Below are 21,947 nucleotides of genomic sequence, written 5' to 3' on the forward strand. Positions count from 1 at the left end.
TGGGCTGTGTCCCTGTACCTCAACCTGCACGGCTGTGCTGCGCGGGCTGTGTCCCTGTACTAAAGGGGCTCAACCTGCACGGCTGTGCTGCGCGGGCTGTGTCCCTGTACTAAAGGGGCTCAACCTGCACGGCTGTGCTGCGCGGGCTGTGTCCCTGTACTAAAGGGGCTCAACCTGCACGGCTGTGCTGCGCGGGCTGTGTCCCTGTACTAAAGGGGCTCAACCTGCAACCTGCACGGGGCTGTGTCCCTGTACTAAAGGGGCTCAACCTGCATGGCTGTGTCCCTGTACTAAAGGGGCTCAACCTGCATGGCTGTGCTGCGCGGGCTGTGTCCCTGTACTAAAGGGGCTCAACCTGCATGGCTGTGCTGCACGCCCTGTACTAAAGGGGCTGTGTCCCTGTGTCCCTAAAAGGGGCTCAACCTGCATGGCTGTGCTGTGTCCCTGTAACCTGCATGGCTGTGCTGCGCGGGCTGTGTCCCTGTACTAAAGGGGGCTCAACCTGCAAAGGGGCGATGGCTGTGCTGCGCGGGCTGTGTCCCTGTACTAAAGGGGCTCAACCTGCACGGCTGTGCTGCGCGGGCTGTGTCCCTGTACTAAAGGGGCTCAACCTGCATGGCTGTGCTGCGCGGGCTGTGTCCCTGTACTAAAGGGGCTCAACCTGCATGACTGTGCTGCGCGGGCTGTGTCCCTGTACTAAAGGGGCTCAACCTGCATGGCTGTGCTGCGCGGGCTGTGTCCCTGTACTAAAGGGGCTCAACCTGCATGGCTGTGCTGGTGTCCCTGTACTAAAGGGGCTCAACCTGCATGGCTGTGCTGCGCGGGCTGTGTCCCTGTACTAAAGGGGCTCAACCTGCACGGCTGTGCTGCGTGGGCTGTGTCCCTGTATTAAAGGGGCTCAACCTGCACGACTGTGCTGCGTGGGCTGTGTCCCTGTACTAAAGGGGCTCAACCTGTACAGCTGCAGGGGGGAAACAGTGCAAGTCGACCAAAATGGAATATAATGTTGCAGATACATTTGGGAATGACACAATTCAACATGGACAACATCTTAAGACCTACATCACTATACTGACAGTCCATCTCTAAAAGGACACCTTTGGGTGTTTTTGGAGCTTTTGTTCATGTCTTTTTTGTGCCCTGATACTGCACAATGAGCAATGAGGAAGTGTATCATGGCTGGGAGAAACATATGAAAAACAAGACAAATCACACAAAACACTGTCTGGACCCTTCTAGAACATGCCATTTACACCAGAGATCTCATTCAGAAATAGGAAAATGCTCCTTTAACTGTGATGGGAGTCGTCAACTGGACTCCAGTGGTATGATGATGAAACCAGTGGAGGCTGAGGGGAGGACAGCTCATAATAATGTCTGGAACGGAGTAAATGGAATGGCATCCAACCATGTATTTACATACCATTCCACTGATTCCGCTCCAGCCATTACCACAAGCCCGTCCACTCCAGTTGAGGTGCCACCAACCTGTGGATGAAATTGTATTTTTCAGCACGTTATATCATATTATGTGATCCCAGCTAACAGATATTGGTTCCCAGAACACTGTAGGAAAGTTATTTCAAACAAAAAGAGAACCTTTAGGGAACGTTCTGCTAGCTGTGATGATATTGTTTGGTATGATAATATGACATTCTCATAAGACATGAAGCTGTGAACTAGTCAACAAGACAATGGTGGAGCTGAGTCTGGTGGCCCCATTCCAAACGGATCATTAGCCCTTACTCCAAGGTTTTTGTTTAAATACTGATCCAATCCATTTAAATCTTCTAGTGGGGGCATCAACAAGGGCCTAAGTAAGGGGCCAGGGTTCAGTTTGGACTTGGGACCTCTTAAGTGCTTGCTAAAGACCCCTAGTAATCATAATTGTCAAAGGAGTTGTCTTAGAATGTGCCTGAATTGGTGAGGAATAAACTGTTCTCTACAGATGACACTTCTACCAGGTGACACTACCTTGTTTCCATTTCAAGATTCCTGTGATTTCAGTTATTATATTTTTTCTAACTGTCAAACATCCTGGTCTTCTGTAATGCGATGGTTATGCTGCCATTAGGGGACACAGGAAGTTCGGTTAGGAATAAAGATGTCTGAATGAACACACACTTGTGTGTTGCTCTCTAAAGCTAGCTAGCATAGTTTGGTGTCAGAAGTGGGGTCCAAAACCCTCGGTTGTCTTAACAAAGGAATAAGAGTATTATTACTAGAGACTGAGAGCATGCTGAGAATGAGTGTTTGACTGGCTGAATGCTAATGAACTGCCTAGTGACTGCCTCGCTTGTTTGCCTAATTGCTGTGATGCCCTTGGGAATGAATCTATCATTTTCTTTTTATGTTTTGCTTATCAAAGTGTTGCCTGTTTTAAACTGAGACTGAATGACATGACATTGCTAAGTGCAGCAGCATGAATGGCAGAAAGCTGGACCGGCTCACCGTAGATCCAAGAGGAAACACTAAGATTCTCTCTCTTCTTGTGTGACTGCACTTCAACATACATTTCTGGTCCTCCGTTCCTTTTATTTATTGAAGACCATTATTATTTAGATCAGGAAACTTTTGTTCCTGGGCTTTAACAAAAGGCTGTACACACCTACAGTAGACCTTCAGAACCACAGTCATCCATCCATGATCTAAACAAGACCTTCAGAACCACAGTCATCCATCCACGATCTAAACAAGACCTTCAGAACCACAGTCATCCATCCACGATCTAAACAAGACCTTCAGAACCACAGTTATCCATCCATGATCTAAACAAGACCTTCAGAACCACAGTCATCCATCCATGATCTAAACAAGACCTCCAGAACCACAGTTATCCATCCATGATCTAAACAAGACCTTCAGAACCACAGTCATCCATCCATGATCTAAACAAGACCTTCAGAACCACAGTTATCCATCCACGATCTAAACAAGACCTTCAGAACCACAGTCATCCATCCATGATCTAAACAAGACCTTCAGAACCACAGTTATCCATCCATGATCTAAACAAGACCTTCAGAACCACAGTCATCCATCCATGATCTAAACAAGACCTTCAGAACCACAGTTATCCATCCACGATCTAAACAAGACCTTCAGAACCACAGTTATCCATCCATGATCTAAACAAGACCTTCAGAACCACAGTCATCCATCCATGATCTAAACAAGACCTCCAGAACCACAGTTATCCATCCTAAACAAGACCTTCAGAACCACAGTTATCCATCCAATCTAAACAAGACCTTCAGAACCACAGTTATCCATCCACGATCTAAACAAGACCTCCAGAACCACAGTTATCCATCCATGATCTAAACAAGACCTTCAGAACCACAGTCATCCCATCCAGATCTAAACAAGACACAGTCCATCCATCCATGATCTAAACAAGACCTCCAGAACCACAGTTATCCATCAATCTAAACAAGACCTCCAGAACCACAGTCATCCATCCATGATCTTAACAAGACCTTCAGAACCAAATCCATCCATGATCTTAACAAGACCTTCAGAACCACAGTCATCCATCAATGATCTTAACAAGACCTTCAGAACCACAGTCATCCATCAATGATCTTAACAAGACCTTCAGAACCACAGTTATCCATCCATGATCTTAACAAGACCTTCAGAACCACAGTCATCCATCCATGATCTAAACAAGACCTTCAGAACCACAGTTATCCATCCATGATCTAAACAAGACCTTCAGTACCACGGTTATCCATCCATGATCTTAACAAGACCTTCAGTACCACGGTTATCCATCCATGATCTAAACAGGACAGAAAAAGGCACCTGTCAGAAAGAATACGTGACCTGTGTGATCCAGTGATTATAGTGCCACTGACCCACGTCTACCAGAGTCAACATGGGTTCAAATCCAATCCTCCGACTCAATCTCCCCAGTCTCTCCTGACTTCTCTCTACGGTCCTCTGTTCAATGCAAACCATTAAAACATATGAAAGGAGTGAGGGGGCAAAAGATAGATTACAAAAGACCTTGTCTCAATCTTAATATTTAGACTGTGGCTGTACTTCCACCACGTCCTGCCCACTCATTAAATCCCCAGGGTGATGTATAGTTTGTTCATCTGCTGAAATCACAAAAGTGGTTTTACATAAACGTTATTCGCTTCCTTTATGTGTTTAAGATTGGTTTCAGTTGTAAAGCCCCGGTTACCTAACAGTCCCATCTTTCAAAGGCTGTGTCTGTCTGTCTGTCTGTCTGCTCAGCAGTTGATTTATTACCATAGTGGGAAGGAAGTCTTTCTCCAGCTGTACAGAACAGAACACACACACACAGTACATCTCGCTCAGTATCAGCCAGCTTTATAATGACATGGATCAAGAACATATATGTAGGACTGCAGCTACACACACACACACACACACACACACAGTACATCTCGCTCAGTATCAGCCAGCTTTATAATGACATGGATCAGGAACATATATGTAGGACAGCAGCTACACACACACACACACACACACACACACACACACACACACACACACAGTACATCTCGCTCAGTATCAGCCAGCTTTATAATGACATGGATCAGGAACATATATGTAGGACAGCAGCTACACACACACACACACACACACAGTACATCTCGCTCAGTATCAGCCAGCTTTATAATGACATGGATCAGGAACATATATGTAGGACAGCAGCTACACACACACACACACAGACTTTTTCACCTACCACTGCCTTCTCTCCATCACTCTCTCATCCTCTCTTTCTCTGCTTGCTCAATCTCTCCCAGAGAGTTACAGCTGCCTGCTTCATCAGAACCAATGTGATGATGGTTTATTAAAGAAATGAGACTGTGTGTGTGTGTGTGTGCGCGCACTCAGCATGGCTGCTCATTACAGAGAGGTAACACAATTAGATAGGACAGGCACATTTTTAAATTCATTTTTACTTAACGAGGACTGTCAGTGTCGGGTGACACAGCCACCAGGTGACAGTTCTGGCTACGATGACGCAGGTAGCTCTGATGTCACAGCCATTCTGCATGATCAGGGGCCAAGCATCTCAGAGCAGGAGTGCTGATTTAGGATCAGTGTAGCCTTTTAGATCACAATGAAAAAAAGACATGGACGGGGGGGACCTGATCCTAGATCAGCACTCCTACGTTAAGACGCTTGATACTGTACTGTACGGCCCCTGGGGTGCGTCTCATACGGCCCCTGGGGTGCGTCTCAACAGTCTAGAAAACTCAGGAAATCATTACAACAAATGACAGATCTATTTTTATTCATAAATACAAGTAAGCCTACCCATAAATACTGTTATATTTATGAACAGTATAAACCATTTAAGTCTGAATGTCATCATATATAAATCATGAACAACAGGCCTTATACATGTTCTAACAAACTGGAAACATGTTAAATAAAAGCAGATCCATAAATAAAGTGCTAGGATGTGCTCCAAATAGCACCCGATTCCCTTTATAGTGCACTATCTTGGACTGGGACTCATAGGACTCTGGTTAAAAGTAGTGTACTATATAGAGAATAGGGTTGCTCTCTTCCACAGTCATTTGGCCGTCTCCTTGTGTTTAACCTGTTTGTAAATTGCCTGCGTGTGTTTTCTCTCTCCCCTATCCGTGTGTGTGTGTGTTTTCTCTCCCCTATCCATGTGTGTGTGTGTGTGTGTGTGTGTGTGTTTTCTCTCCCCTGTCCGTGTGTGTGTGTTTTCCCTCTCACCTGTCCGTGTGTGTGTGTTTTCTCTCTCCCCTATCCATGTGTGTGTGTGTGTGTGTGTGTGTGTGTGTGTGTGTGTGTGTTTTTTTCTCTCCCCTGTCTGTGTGTGTTTTCTCTCTCCCCTATCCGTCTGTGTGTGTGTGTTTTCTCTCTCCCCTGTCCGTGTGTGTGTGTGTTTTCTTTCTCCCCTATCCGTGTGTGTGTGTTTTCTCTCTCCCCTGTCCGTGTGTGTGTTTTCTCTCCCCTATCCATGTGTGTGTGTGTTTTCTCTCTCCCCTATCCATGTGTGTGTGTGGATTTCTTCCCCAATGATCCACAAGAATGAGGTCTCTTCAATATTTCATGAGAACGGGAAGAGTGTTTATGCTCTGGGGACTGCACCGAAAATGAGCACGAGTTCAGATTTCACACCCCAAGTACACCACAGGTGAACACACACACACACACCTGTTGGTCTCATTTCTTTGATGAACCATCTTCAGAATGACACTGGTTGTGATGAGATGATCTCAGAGAGCCAACACATGTCCTCAGGTTACTCATCATAGTTCACTAACTCAACTTGTTTAGGTAAATCCATTGAATAACTGATATGGTAGATATTAAACCAGAGATGTTTTCCACAGTTACTTGCAGTTGAATAATCAACTAAATGAGGCTTGATTAGAAATAGGAACATCATGAACTAGATTGTCAGTGTACAGAGATTGGCCTACTAAAGTATTTTTAATGTTTGATTCTGTTTTGGGGTGATTCCCGAGGCAATGACTTGATGGCATCTATGCTGGAGCCTTATGCTGTGTTCGTAACCAAGAGGGAAGTGTGCATTTACCACACGCCGGGAGAGATCCACTGCAACAGCCCTCGAACTGGTAATTACCAGCAGGAAAGCTTCCCTGATCTCCGACTTCTACCATATGCTGATCTCTGACATCACCTACTAGGAAAAGGACATCGATAACAGCATCTTTGACAGTTAAAAAATCTATTAATATAATTAATTGTTGATAATTGTTGATTCAATCGCAGAATCCTGGAGGGACTGCTTTATCCTTACTCTTTAACTCACTCCCTTTCTCTCTCTCCCTCTCACACACACACACACATGCACAAATGTACACACACATATGCAACCACGCACACACACTCACACACACTCCCTGTGTGCCCGTACATGTAATCAGAGCCTGGCAGTGGCCCATGGAAATCTCATCAGCAGGTGGGATGCGACAGTGTGTGTGAGACTTTTGATGGTGGTGAAGGCCTGTGAGGCGTGAAGGGGGCGGATGTGTTTGGGGCAGAGGGTCAAGGACAGGTTGGGGTGGTGGGGGTGGCTCTCTGAGCCATGTGGATGGAGGAGGGATGACTTACAAGCAATCTGGGGTGCGGGTGGTAGTCAGCACTGGCATTTACACACAAAAACACACACCCTCTGTCTGAGATAGAACGTGCCTCGACTCCGGATGACCAGATGAAAGCCAGGTCAGACAAGGTTTAGATAGGTAAAGATGTGTGATAAAAAAGACAGTGTTCTCTCAACCATTGTGTCAATATACAACCTGAATGTGTACCTCTGAGATGAATATACCAGCGATGCACAGCCTGTCAGTACAGAAAATAATACCATTTGAAATTACAGTCAGAGCCTTTTAAAGGTGAGATCCAAGCACAATAGCACTGCATACAAAACAGGTTCTCTCTTGTGCTGTTAGCAAAAGACACCCACTTCCATTGAAATTCAGAAGCAGCTCTGAGTCTATACATTTTCATATGTACCTGTACTGCTACTGTCTTGAATGCTTGTGTGTGGGTGGGCAGGGCCGGATCCAGGGATAAGGGACCTAAGTTGTTGGTTAGGTTCCCCCGGCTGCTAGTTTTCTTTTTAGGAACTCAATCAGGGTCTCAACTTACTACTGAGAGTAAGAATAGTAGAATACACCAGGTGCAATTAGAAATTTGGTTGTGTCAGCAATTTGTTCTCTTGTTATGTCTGTCACTGACAGTCGCTCAATTAGCCATATCAGCAAATGTTTGATTGGTAGTTAGTCTAGCCAGCTATCTAAACTTGTAGTAATCATGGCCGGATACTGACCGGGCACGCAGGGCATATGCCCAGGGGCCCTGACCTCCAGGGGGCCTCTTTGATTTTGTTAATCATTCTCATTCAGATATTCTATTTACATGGAATAAGTCATTACAAAATGTGTAGAATTGCTGGAAATTAACTTTCAAACTGCAGAAATTTCTCTCCACCCCATGGGAAAATGAGTAGAATTGCATGACGGTTTTATAAAATTGCAAAGTTTTCTTGCTTTGAAACTGTAACATTTTCCAACCAGCTCTCACAGTTTCACGTCAGAATTAGACATTCATCCATGTTTCTCAAACGTCAAATTTCTAAGTTGTTGAAAATGTTAAATTTGGAAATGTTGAAGATGAACGTTAGACATAAACCTTGAGGTTAGGCATGAACTCTGAATGGTTAAGGTAGGGTTTGGGATAGGCTTAAAACAAAGATCTCAAAAACAACTCTCTCTCACTCACTCACTCACTCACTCACTCCCTCTCCTTCAATCTCTACTTCTCCCCATCCCTTCCTCCCTCCGTATCTACCTCTCCTCCCCATCCCTACCTCTTCTCCCCATCCCTTCCTCCCTTCCTCCCTCCGTATCTACCTCTCCTCCCCATCCCTACCTCTCCCTCCCCATCCCCATCCCCTCCCCATCCCTATCTCCTCCCCATCCCTACCTCTCCCCTCCTCTCCTCCCCATCCCTACCTCTCCCTCCCCATCCCATCCCTTCCTATCTCCTCCCCATCCCTTCCTATCTCTCCCCATCCCTTCCCTATCCCCATCCCCCCATCCCTTCCTATCTCCTTCCATCCCTACCCTTCCATCTCTACCTCCTCCCCATCCCCATCGTAACTCCCTCCGTCTCTCCCTCCTATCTCCCTCCCTCTTCCCTCCCTTCTTCCTCCCATCCGTTCTCCTCCCCATCCCTTCCTATCTCCCTCCCCATCCCTCTCTATCTCCTCCCCATCCCTACATCCCTCCTATCTCCTTCCATCTCAACCACTCCTCCATGTCCCCCATCCCCCCTTCCCTCTCCCTCCTCATCCCTCCCCACCCCCTTTCCTCCCTCCATCCTTCCATCTCCCCCATCCCCCATCTCTCCCTCCTACCTCTGTGGTCCCCATCCCTTTGCTATCTCCCCCATCCCTTCCTATCCCTCCCTCCTCCCCTCCCTCCCTCCCTCCCCATCCCTTCCTATCCCTCCCTCTCCTCCCTCCCTCCTCCCTCCCCCTCCCTCCGCCTAATCCCTTCCTATCCTATCCCTCCCCATCCCTACCCTCTCCTCCTCTTCCCAGCCCCAGTATCCTCCATCCCACTCTCCATGTCTCCCCATCCCCATCCCCCTTCCTTTCATCTCCCTCCCCCTCCCCATCCAGACCTCCTCCCTCCATCCTTCCATCTCTACATCTTTCCATCCCTCTCCCTCCCACCTCTGACAGAAACCTCCTATCTCTCCTTTACAGACAGACAGACAGACCCATCCCTCCTACCTCCCATCCAACCCTCTCCATGTCTCCCTCCCCCCTCCCATCCCCTCATCCCTCCCAGACCCCCTTCCTCCTCCATCCCCAGACACTCCCAGACTCCAGACAGACCCTCAGACAGACAGAAATCCTCAGTTGACGAGGACCCTCCCTCCCTCCCTCCCTCCCTCCTCATACCCCCAGATCCATACTCCTCCTTCCTCCTCTTCCCAGCTCACCAGTAGCTCCAGCTCTGCAGATGGTCCCTCTTTTGGCAGTCCGGTATCACAGCAGCTCAGTCACCTCAGACAGACTCAGACAGACAGACAGACACAGACAGACACACACACACACACACACAGACAGACAGACAGACAGACAGACAGACAGACAGACAGACAGACAGACAGACAGACAGACAGACAGACAGACAGACAGAAGACACACAGACAAGAAAGACAGACAGCCTGCCTGCCTGCCTGCCTGCCTGCCAGCCAGCCAGCCTGCCAGCCAGACAGACAGCCTGCCTGCCAGCCAGCCAGCCAGCCTGCCAGACTGCCAGACAGCCAGCCAGCCTGCCTGCCTGACAGACAGACTGCCAGACAGACAGACAGACAGACTGCCTGCCAGACAGACAGACAGACAGACAGACAGACAGACAGACAGACAGCCTGCCTGCCAGACAGACAGACAGACAGACAGACAGCCAGCCAGACAGCCAGACAGACAGACAGACAGCCAGACAGCCAGACAGCCAGCCTGACAGACAGACAGACAGACAGACAGACCTGCCTGCCAGACAGACTGCCAGCCTGCCTGCCTGACAGACAGACTGACAGCCTGACAGACAGACAGCAGACTGACAGCAGACAGACTGACAGACAGACAGACAGACAGACAGACAGCAGACAGCCAGCCAGCCAGCCTGCCTGCCTGCCTGCCTGCCAGCCTGCCTGCCTGCCAGCCTGCCAGACAGCCTGCCTGCCTGCCTGCCTGCCTGCCTGCCTGCCTGCAGACCAGACAGACAGCAGCCTGCCAGCCTGCCTGCCTGCCTGCCAGCCAGCCTGCCAGCCAGACAGCCTGCCTGACAGACAGCCAGCCTGCCTGCCTGCCAGCCAGCCAGCCAGCCTGCAGACAGACCTGCCTGCCTGCAGACGACAGACAGACAGCCAGACAGACAGACAGACAGCCAGCCAGCCTGCCTGCCTGACAGACAGACAGCCAGACAGACAGACAGACCAGACCCCTCCCTCCTGCCTGCCTCCTCCCTCCTCCTCCCTCCTCCCTCCCTCCCGGCAGTGCAGTATTCATGCAGGGAGGTTTGATGGCTGTGTCCATAAAGCCACTGATAGGGATACAGAGGCCACAACATGGCCATGTGTGTATGGTGTGCATACACACATGTGTGTGTGCCAGAGAAAGAGAGATGGTCATAAGTGTTAATGTTCTAAATCACCCGACTGTGTTCACAGCACTACCGTAGACTCTAGTTCACATCAAATCAAATGTTATTTTTTTTACATGCGCCTAACAATGAAACGCTAACTTAGAAGCCCTCAACCAACAATGCAGTTTTAAGAAAAACAAGTGTTAAAGTATTTACTAAAATAAACTGTAGAAAAATAATAATAATCTCTGTTATTGTCCTAAATCACTAGTCTGTGTTCACAGCATTAACATAGATTAGTTCACACCAAGTGTCAATTATTTCATCTCAACAGATGTGAAGGTGATTCACAGCAATTGGGTTCACTACCGAAACAATCTCACTAAGAAATGCTCTTCCTTGCAGCGCTGAGAGTACTGATATCAAGTGGAGTGTGTGTGTGTGTGTGTGTGTGTGTGTGTGTGTAGGCATGAACACACACACACACACACACACACACACACACACACACACACACACACACACACACACACACACACACACAGTTTTCTATCCAGCAGGGTATCAGCCAGGAAGGGCTGCTGGGGGAAGAATAGAACAGCCTAGTTTCTCTAATCCTTTTGATAACACATCTCATCTGTACCAGATGACACATACTTTAATACACAGTCAGAGAGGAAATCTGAGGAAACATCATCAACATCTCAAATGGTTGTGTCAGAATTCCTCTCTGACTGGTGTTGCAGTATGTGTCATTCCAACATGCACTACGACCAGGTCAGATCCCTACAGAACGGGTTGGCTGACAACGTCACCAGAACGGTGCTCAGGCTTCAATGGGGCAGAAGGCCGTGTGTTCTGGTGATTCTGGGTGGCCAGATAGATAGCAACAATGACATAGAAGCTGCCATGTGAGGAATCGTAGGTTGCTCATTTCAGCTAGTTTTATCTGATTATTGATATGCTAATATGGCAAAGCTTTGCTAGTTAGCTAACCAACAAATGTAACACTGTATTTGAGAGACAACAAGTGCTCATTGTGCAAATGTATGTCTATTTTCAATAAATATTGGAGACGAAATAGAGTTTCCATGTTGTCAACAATCTAAACCAACCCAGTCTGTTTTGCCCTATAGTTGACATGTTTCCAACAATGATCCCTTATTGATGTCACTTGTTAAATCCACTTCAATCAGTGTAGATGAAGGGGAGGAGACAGGTTAAAGAAGGATTTTTAAGCCTTGAGAGAATTGAGGCATGGATAGTGTGTGTGTGGTATTCAGAGGGTGAATGGACAAGATGTAAGTGCCTTTGAACAGGGTCTGGTAGTTGATGTCAGGCACACTGGTTTATGTCAATAATAGCTTTTTCACGTTCAACACTTTCCTGTGTGTATCAGGAATGGTCCACCATCCAAAGGACATCCAGCCAACTTGACACAACTGTGGGAAGCATTGGAGCCAACATGGGCCAGCATCCCTGTGGAACCCTTTCAACACCTTGTAGTGTCCATGCCTTGACAAATTGAGGCTGTTCTGAGGGCAAAAGGAGGGGATGCAATTCAATATTAGGAAGGTGTTCCTAATGTTTGGCATACTCAAGGTATGTTGCTCCCTAATCCCTATCTAGTGCACTACCTTTGGCCAGATCCATATGGAGCCACATGAGGCTCTGGACAAAAATAGTGCACTAATGACTAGGGTGTCATGAGATTTGACCAATGGCCATCATCTCATCTGTCACCAACTTCATCACAGAAACCTAGAAGTCCTGGCAAACTGTTCTGTGTCCCAAATGGACCCCTAATCCCTATGCTATGCACTACTCTTGACCATTAGGCTGTGGTGAAAGGTAGTGGACTATATAGATGATATGGGTACCATTTAGGATGCAAGCCTGTGCCTCATTGAAACATGTATGCATATCCCATCAGATGCTGGACATGTAATCTGTGCATATTTTACACCAATATCTCCTCTAAACCCACAGGGAGAGAGATGAGGCGGCCCTATTGAATTATTCAAAGCTTCTCCATTTCAATATCTGGAATGCTGTTTATTTCTATTCCTCGGGCTGAACAGGATTCGCCGGCAGAGGTTGGCGACTTTCCACAAGGTGAATATTTTTAAAACTGTCCTCAACAGGGTTAAAACCTAGCTGAGGTGAAATGTCACACACACACCCACACACACACAAAAGCAGAGTCTCAGCATGTTCTCTGTCTATCTGTCTGATGTACTGAAGAGAGCAGAGACATCAAATGTTCTCCGTCTCAGAGATATGCTCTCTCTTTTTGAAAGCTCTCTGTTCTGATCTAGATGTGAAGTTCATATGGGCCCAGACAGTGTTAAATAGTGCAGAATACTGCATAAATAGTGCAGAATACTCATAAATAGTGGAGACTGTATAAGGCCTCGCAGCTCAGCTCACTCTCTTCCACTTCCTATCTTCTGCCCCTCTCTCTCCTGCATATCTCTGTCTATCTCCTGCATATCTCTGTCTATCTCCTGCATATCTCTGTCTATCTCCTGCATATCTCTGTCTATCTCCTGCATATCTCTGTCTATCTCCTGCATATCTCTGTCTATCTCCTGCATATCTCTGTCTATCTCCTGCATATCTCTTTCTTCCTCTCTTGTTCTATCTTTTCTGCCCTTCTCTCTTCCAGTCTACACCCTGCTAATCTTTCTCTTCCCCCTATATCTTCTCTATCTTTCTGTCTCTCTCTCTCTAATGAGCTCATCCACGCTAACTTCATTATGGCCTCATCTTATCGTAATATCACTTCAGGCATCAGAGTCAATTCATTTCCCCATCCACATGAATGGCATATGGAGCCTAGTAAAGCCATGGATAAGATGGAAGATGTTTTGTCAGTATTTCTCCCACCTGATATTATGTTGTGTGTTGAGGTGTTAACGATGCTCCATCACAAACCTCAAACACCAGAGTTCTAAAGGTCCTAAAGCTCACCCTCAATTCTTACCTAAAAGAAATCCACGAGTGTGGACACTTTCTGGGGCGGTTTCCCAAACACAGATGACATTTTAGTAATTTAGCAGACTCTCTTATCCAAAGTAACTAGGGTTAAGTGCCTTGTTCAAGGGCACATCGACAAGTCAATTCAAAATAGCGACCTCTGGGTTACCGGCCTAAAACTCTTAACTGCTAGGCTATCTGCAGCCTAGAATGATCCTAGACAAAATGCATTTTCTATTGAGATTGCTTTTTAGGCCAGTGCCTAATTTGTGTCCGGGAAATCTTTAGTCAAAGATATATATGATATATATGAGAGTGTAGATATTGTTAATGTGGAATATCTACATTGGCGTACAGAGGTCCATTATCAGCAACCATCACTCCTGTGTTCCAATGGCATGTTGTGTTAGCTAATCCAAGTTTATTGTTTTAAAAGGTTAATTGATCATTAGAAAACCCTTTTGTAATTATGTTAGCACAGCTGAAAACTGTTGTCCTGATTAAAGAAGCAATAAAACTGTTCTTCTTTAGACTAGTTAAGTATCTGGAGCATCAACATTTGTGGGTTCGATTACAGGCTCAAAATGTCCAGAAACAAATAACTTTATTCTGAAACTCATCAGTCTATTCTTGTTCTGAGAAATTAAGGCTATTCCATGTGAGAAATTGCCAAGAAACTGAAGATTTTGTACAACGCTCTGTACTACTCCCTTCACAGAACAGCTCAAACTGGCTCCAACCAGAATAGAAAGAGAAGTGGGAGGCCCCGGTGCACAACTGAGCAAGAGGACAAGTACATTAGAGTGTCTAGTTTGAGAAACAGATGCCTCACAAGTCCTCAACTGGCAGCTTCATTAAGTAGTACCCGCAAAACACCAGTCTCAACGTCAACAGTGAAGAGGCGACTCTGGGATGCTGCTTTCTAGGCAGAGTTGCAAAGAAAAAGCCATATCTCAGACTGGCCAATAAAAAGAAAAGATTAAGATGGGCAAAATAACACAGACACTGGACAGAAATTTGTCCAACTGGGGAACTTTTGTTAGTTCCCACGAGGTCAAATGGTATTTCTAGGTGGTTTAGGGTTAACGTTAGGATAAGTGTTAGTGTTAGGGTTAGAATTATGTTAAGGTTTATTTTTGTTATTTAACCTTTATTTAACAAGGCAAGTCTGTTAAGAACAAATTCTTATTTACAATGAAGGTCTACTGAAAGGCAAAAGGCCAACTGTGGGGATGGGGGCTGGGATTAAACATGAATAAATAAATAATATAGGGCAAAACACACATCACAACAAGAGAGACAACACAACGCTACATAAAGAGAGACCTAAGACAACAACATTGCATGGCAGCAACACATGACAGCATAGCAAGGCAGCAACACATGACAACATAGCAAGGCAGCAACACATGACAGCATAGCAAGGCAGCAACACATGACAACATAGCAAGGCAGCAACACATGACAACATAGCAAGGCAGCAACACATGACAACATAGCAAGGCAGCAACACATGACAACATAGCAAGGCAGCAACACATGACAACATAGCAAGGCAGCAACACATGATAGCATGGCAGCAACACACGACATCATAGCATGGCAGCAACACATGACAACATAGCATGGTAGCAACACATGACAACATAGCATGGTAGCAACACATGACAACATAGCATGGTAGCAACACATGACAACATAGCATGGTAGCAACACATGACAACATAGCATGGTAGCAACACAGCATAACCACAACATGGTAGCAACACAAAACATGGTACAAACATTATTGGGCACAGACAACAGCACAATGGGAAAGAAGGTAGAGTCAACAATATATCACACAAAGCAGCCGCAACTGTCAATAAAAGTGTCCATGATTGAGTCTTTGAATGAAGAGATGGAGATAAAACTGTCCAGTTTAAGTGTTTGTTGCAGCTTGTTCCAGTCGCTAGCTGCAGCGAACTGAAAAGAGGAGCGACCCAGGGATGTGTGTGGTTTGGGGACCTTGAACAGAATGTGACTGGCAGAATGGGTGTTGTATGTGGATGTTGAGGGCTGCAGTAGATATCTCAGACAGGGGGGAGTGAGGCCTAAGAGGGTTTTATAAATAAGCATCAACCAGTGGGTCTTGCGATGGGTATACAGAGATTACCAGTTTACAGAGGAGTATAGAGTGCAGTGATGTGTCTTATAAGGAGAATTGGTGGCAAATCTGATGGCCGAATGGTAAAGAGCATCTAGCCGCTCGAGAACACCCTTATCTGCCGATCTCCGTAATCTAGCATGGATAGGATGGTCATCTGAATCAGGGTTAGTTTGGCAGCTGAGGTGAAAGAGGAGCGATTACGATAGAGGAAACCAAGTCTAGATTTAACTTGAGCCTGCAGCTTTAATATGTGCTGAGAGAAGGACAGTGGACCGTCTATCTATACTCCCAAGTACTTGTATGAGGTGACTACCTAAAGCACTAAACCCTCAGAGGTAGTAATAACACCTGTGGGAAGAGGGGCATTCTTCTTACCAAACCACATGACCTTTGTTTTGGAGGTGTTCAGAACAAGGTTAAGGGCAGAGAAAGCTTGTTGGACACTAAGAAAGCTTTGTTGTAGAGCGTTTAACACAAAATCCGGGGAGGGGCCAGCTGAGTATAAGACTGTATCATCTGCATATAAATGGATGAGAGAGCTTCCTACTGCCTGAGCTATGTTGTTGATCCAGAACTTCTTGTGTTTTTTCAACCTTCATTTAACTAGGCAAGTCAGTTAAGAACACATTCTTATTTTTAATGATAGCCTAAGGGGTTAACTGCCTTGTTCATGGGCAGAACGACAAATGTTTACCTTGTCAGCTCTGGGATTCGATCTTGTGGTTAGACCGTTACTAGTCCAACGCTAGGAGCTAGGAGCTAGGAGCTAGGGTTAGTTGTAGGGTTAGGAGCTAGGGTTAGTTTTAGGGTTAGGAGCTAGGGTTAGTTTTAGGGTTAGGAGCTAGGGTTAGTTTTAGGGTTAGGAGCTAGGGTTAGTTTTAGGGTTAGGAACAAGGGTTAGTTTTAGGGTTAGGAGCTAGGGTTAGTTTTAGGGTTAGGAACTAGGGTTAGTTTTAGGGTTAGGAGCTAGGGTTAGTTCTAGGGTTAGTTTTAGGGTTAGTTCTAGGGTTAGTTTTAGGGTTAGGAGCTAGGGTTAGTTTTAGGGTTAGTTTTAGGGTTAGGAGCTAGGGTTAGTTTTAGGGTTAGGAGCTAGGGTTAGTTTTAGGGTTAGGAGCTAGGGTTAGTTTTAGGGTTAGGAGCTAGGGTTAGTTTTAGGGTTAGGAGCGATGGTTAGTTTTAGGGTTAGGAGCTAGGGCCAGGTTTAGGGTTAGGAGCTAGGGTTAGTGTTAGGGTTAGGAGCTAGGGTTCGTTTTAGGGTTAGGAGCTAGGGTTAGTTCTAGGGTTAGTTTTAGGGTTAGGAGCTAGGGTTAGTTTTAGGGTTAGTTTTAGGGTTAGGAGCTAGGGCCAGGTTTAGGGTTAGGAGCTAGGGCCAGGTTTAGGGTTAGGAGCTTGGGTTAGTTTTAGGGTTAGGAGCTAGGGCCAGGTTTAGGGTAAGGTTTAAGGTTAGGTTTTTGGGTAAAGGTTATGGTTAGGGTAAGAGTATGGGTTAGGGTTATGTTTTGCATTAGGGATTAGGGAAAATAGGATTTGGAATGTGACTGAATGTTGTGTTTCCCCAAGGTTAGGTGTGTGTGTGTGTGTGTGTGTGTGTGTGTGTGTGTGTGTGTGTGCACATGTGAGTGCGTATATGCTCCTGAGCACATTAACTAGATCATTGACAAGCTGAATACCGTAGGTATAACCTGAAATAGGTATAAACCAAAATAGGCTGTATGTTAATATGATTCAGATCAAATGTCCCTCTTGTGTCATGTCTATTTAGAGGTGGCTTTACTTTAGTACTGACCAGCCAACCTCTATTCCAACCTGAAACTATGCCACTATATACAGTACTTTACAACTCATCAGAGCTTCTCCCTCCAAAATACATCTTACACCCAAAGTCCCCAAGCCAACTCTGAGAGTTGGGCGTTTGAGACCAAACTGGGTCAAGAATCCTCCAGAAAACAGAAAGAGGTAATTTGGGTCTTAGAAATTTCTGTGCTCACACAAGCATAAGCATATTTTCAATTATGCACAGACACACACAGACACACACAGACACACACACAGACACACACAGACACACACACAGGTCCCCTGTAGGGCTAGATTAATAGTATATGATTACATCAAAGGAGTTGCAGCATTTCCTGTTCTGTGTTCAAGTGGGGCTTCACACATCCAGATAGAGGAGAGAGAGAGAGGAGAGGGAGGGAGAGAGAGAGAGATGAGAGAGAGGAGAAAGAGAGTGAGAAGAGAGGAAGAGAGAGAGAGATGTTTGCCAGGACGTGACACTTGGTAGACAAACACCCCGTGCCTCACTTGACATAGGACAGATGACCATCCACTGCAACACATTTACATTTAAGTCATTTGGCAGACGCTCACAGGCAGGGAGCCCAGCCAACAGCGAGTTGCAGTAATCCAGACGGGAGATGACAAGTGCCTGGATTAGGACCTGCGCCGCTTCCCGTGTGAGGCAGGGTCGTACTCTGCGGATGTTGTAGAGAATGAACCTACAGGAACGGGCCACCGCCTTGATGTTAGTTGAGAACGACAGGGTGTTGTCCAGGATCACGCCAAGGTTCTTAGCGCTCTGGGAGGAGGACACAATGGAGTTGTCAACCGTGATGGCGAGATCATGGAACGGGCAGTCCTTCCCCGGAAGGAAGAGCAGCTCCGTCTTGCCGAGGTTCAGCTTGAGGTGGTGATCCATCATCCACACACTGATATGTCTGCCAGACATGCAGAGATGCGATTCGCCACCTGGTCATCAGAAGGGGGAAAGGAGAAGATTAATTGTGTGTCGTCTGCATAGCAATGATAGGAGAGACCATGTGAGGTTATGACAGAGCCAAGTGACTTGGTGTATAGCGAGAATAGGAGAGGGCCTAGAACAGAGCCCTGGGGGACACCAGTGGTGAGAGCGCGTGGCGAGGAGACAGATTCTCGCCACGCCACCTGGTAGGAGCGACCTGTCAGGTAGGACACAATCCAAGCATGGGCCGCGCCGGAGATGCCCAACTCGGAGAGGGTGGAGAGGAGGATCTGATGGTTCACAGTATCGAAGGCAGCCGATAGGTCTAGAAGGATGAGAGCAGAGGAGAGAGAGTTAGCTTTAGCAGTGCGGAGCGCCTCCGTGATACAGAGAAGAGCAGTCTCAGTTGAATGACTAGTCTTGAAACCTGACTGATTTGGATCAAGAAGGTCATTCTGAGAGAGATAGCGGGAGAGCTGGCCAAGGACGGCACGTTCAAGAGTTTTGGAGAGAAAAGAAAGAAGGGATACTGGTCTGTAGTTGTTGACATCGGAGGGATCGAGTGTAGGTTTTTTCAGAAGGGGTGCAACTCTCGCTCTCTTGAAGACGGAAGGGACGTAGCCAGCGGTCAGGGATGAGTTGATGAGCGAGGTGAGGTAAGGGAGAAGGTCTCCGGAAATGGTCTGGAGAAGAGAGGAGGGGATAGGGTCAAGCGGGCAGGTTGTGGGCGGCCGGCCGTCACAAGAAGCGAGATTTCATCTGGAGAGAGAGGGGAGAAAGAGGTCAGAGCACAGGGTAGGGCAGTGTGAGCAGAACCAGCGGTGTCGTTTGACTTAGCAAACGAGGATCGGATGTCGTCGACCTTCTTTTCAAAATGGTTGACGAAGTCATCTGCAGAGAGGGAGGAGGGGGAGGGGGAGGAGGATTCAGGAGGGAGGAGAAGGTGGCAAAGAGCTTCCTAGGGTTAGAGGCAGATGCTTGGAATTTAGAGTGGTAGAAAGTGGCTTTAGCAGCAGAGACAGAGGAGGAAAATGTAGAGAGGAGGGAGTGAAAGGATGCCAGGTCCGCAGGGAGGCGAGTTTTCCTCCATTTCCGCTCGGCTGCCCGGAGCCCTGTTCTGTGAGCTCGCAATGAGTCGTCGAGCCACGGAGCGGGAGGGGAGGACCGAGCCGGCCTGGAGGATAGGGGACATAGAGAGTCAAAGGATGCAGAAAGGGAAGAGAGGAGGGTTGAGGAGGCAGAATCAGGAGATAGGTTGGAGAAGGTTTGAGCAGAGGGAAGAGATGATAGGATGGAAGAGGAGAGAGTAGCGGGGGAGAGAGAGCGAAGGTTGGGACGGCGCAATACCATCCGAGTAGGGGCAGTGTGGGAAGTGTTGGATGAGAGCGAGAGGGAAAAGGATACAAGGTAGTGGTCGGAGACTTGGAGGGGAGTTGCAATGAGGTTAGTGGAAGAACAGCATCTAGTAAAGATGAGGTCGAGCGTATTGCCTGCCTTGTGAGTAGGGGGAAGGTGAGAGGGTGAGGTCAAAAGAGGAGAGGAGTGGAAAGAAGGAGGCAGAGAGGAATGAGTCAAAGGTAGACGTGGGGAGGTTAAAGTCGCCCAGGACTGTGAGAGGTGAGCCGTCCTCAGGAAAGGAGCTTATCAAGGCATCAAGCTCATTGATGAACTCTCCGAGGGAACCTGGAGGGCGATAAATGATAAGGATGTTAAGCTTGAAAGGGCTGGTAACTGTGACAGCATGGAATTCAAAGGAGGCGATAGACAGATGGGTAAGGGGAGAAAGAGAGAATGACCACTTGGGAGAGATGAGGATCCCGGTGCCACCACCCCGCTGACCAGAAGCTCTCGGGGTGTGCGAGAACACGTGGGCGGACGAAGAGAGAGCAGTAGGAGTAGCAGTGTTATCTGTGGTGATCCATGTTTCCGTCAGTGCCAAGAAGTCGAGGGACTGGAGGGAGGCATAGGCTGAGATGAACTCTGCCTTGTTGGCCGCAGATCGGCAGTTCCAGAGGCTACCGGAGACCTGGAACTCCACGTGGGTCGTGCGCGCTGGGACCACCAGATTAGGAGGCCGCGGCCACGCGGTGTGGAGCGTTTGTATGGTCTGTGCAGAGAGGAGAGAACAGGGATAGATAGACACATAGTTGACAGGCTACAGAAGAGGCTATGCTAATGCAAAGGAGATTGGAATGACAAGTGGACTACACGTCTCGAATGTTCAGAAAGTTAAGCTTACGTAGCAAGAATCTTATTGACTAAAATGATTGAAATGATACAGTACTGCTGGAGTAGGCTAGCTGGTAGTGGCTGCGTTGTTGACTCTTTGTAGGCTAGCTGGCAGTGGCTGCGTTGTTGACACTACACTAATCAAGTCGTTCCGTCGAGTGTAATAGTTTCTACAGTGCTGCTATTCGGGGGCTAGCTGGCTAGCTAGCAGTGATGATTATGTTACGTTACGTTAAAAGAACGACAATAGCTGGCTAGCTAACCTAGAAAATCGCTCTAGACTACACAATTGTCTTAGATACAAAGACGGCTATGTAGCTAGCTAGCTACGATCAAACAAATCAAACTGTTGTACTGTAATGAAGTGAAATGAAAATGTGATACTACCTGTGGAGCGAAGCGGAATGTTGACCGGGTAGTTGAAGTACTATTCGGTAGACGTTGGCTAGCTGTTGGCTAGCTAGCTAGCAGTATCTCCTACGTTAAGGACGACAAATAGCTGGCTAGCTAACCTCGGTAAATTAAGATAATCACTCTAAGTCTACACACTCTAAACTACACAATTATCTTGGATACGAAGACAGCAAAGACAACTATGTAGCTAGCTAACACTACACTAATCGAGTCGTTCAGTTGAGTGAATAGTTTCTACAGTGCTGGTATTCGTTAGCTAGCTGCTGGGCAGATAGCAGTGTAGACTACGTTAGGACGACGAAATACGATAATTACGCAATTATCTTTGATACAAAGACGGCTATGTAGCTAGCCCCAGACCCAGTCCCAGACCCAGCGCACCCCACTGGTCCCACCCACCACCAGAGTATCACCACCTTCATTGGCGCAGCCAGACTGGACGGGGCTAGCCTACTACCCCACAGCCCCCCGGCCCAGACCTGGCCCCCCTCCCCTCCACTGCAGGACCTGTGCAGCTACGCAGAGGCCCTCAGAGGACAGGACAACTCTGTAGGATTGAGTGAGATTAAACAGCTCCTCCAATACAACTGCACTACAAGCACACGCACACACTTCCTTCCTCCTAACTTCCTGTGTGATTGTGTGTAAGAGAGGTGAAGTTAGGTGTGTGTGTCCACAGGGAGTCATTCAGGAGGCTAAGGGTAATAAATAACATTTTACTAAGCCCTGACAGGAGTCGTGCCATGTTGCTATGGTGATGATTGAACAGTATGGGAGGCCATGA

Source organism: Oncorhynchus masou, chromosome 2 (assembly GCF_036934945.1).
Source record: "Oncorhynchus masou masou isolate Uvic2021 chromosome 2, UVic_Omas_1.1, whole genome shotgun sequence".
Taxonomy (NCBI): domain Eukaryota; kingdom Metazoa; phylum Chordata; class Actinopteri; order Salmoniformes; family Salmonidae; genus Oncorhynchus; species Oncorhynchus masou.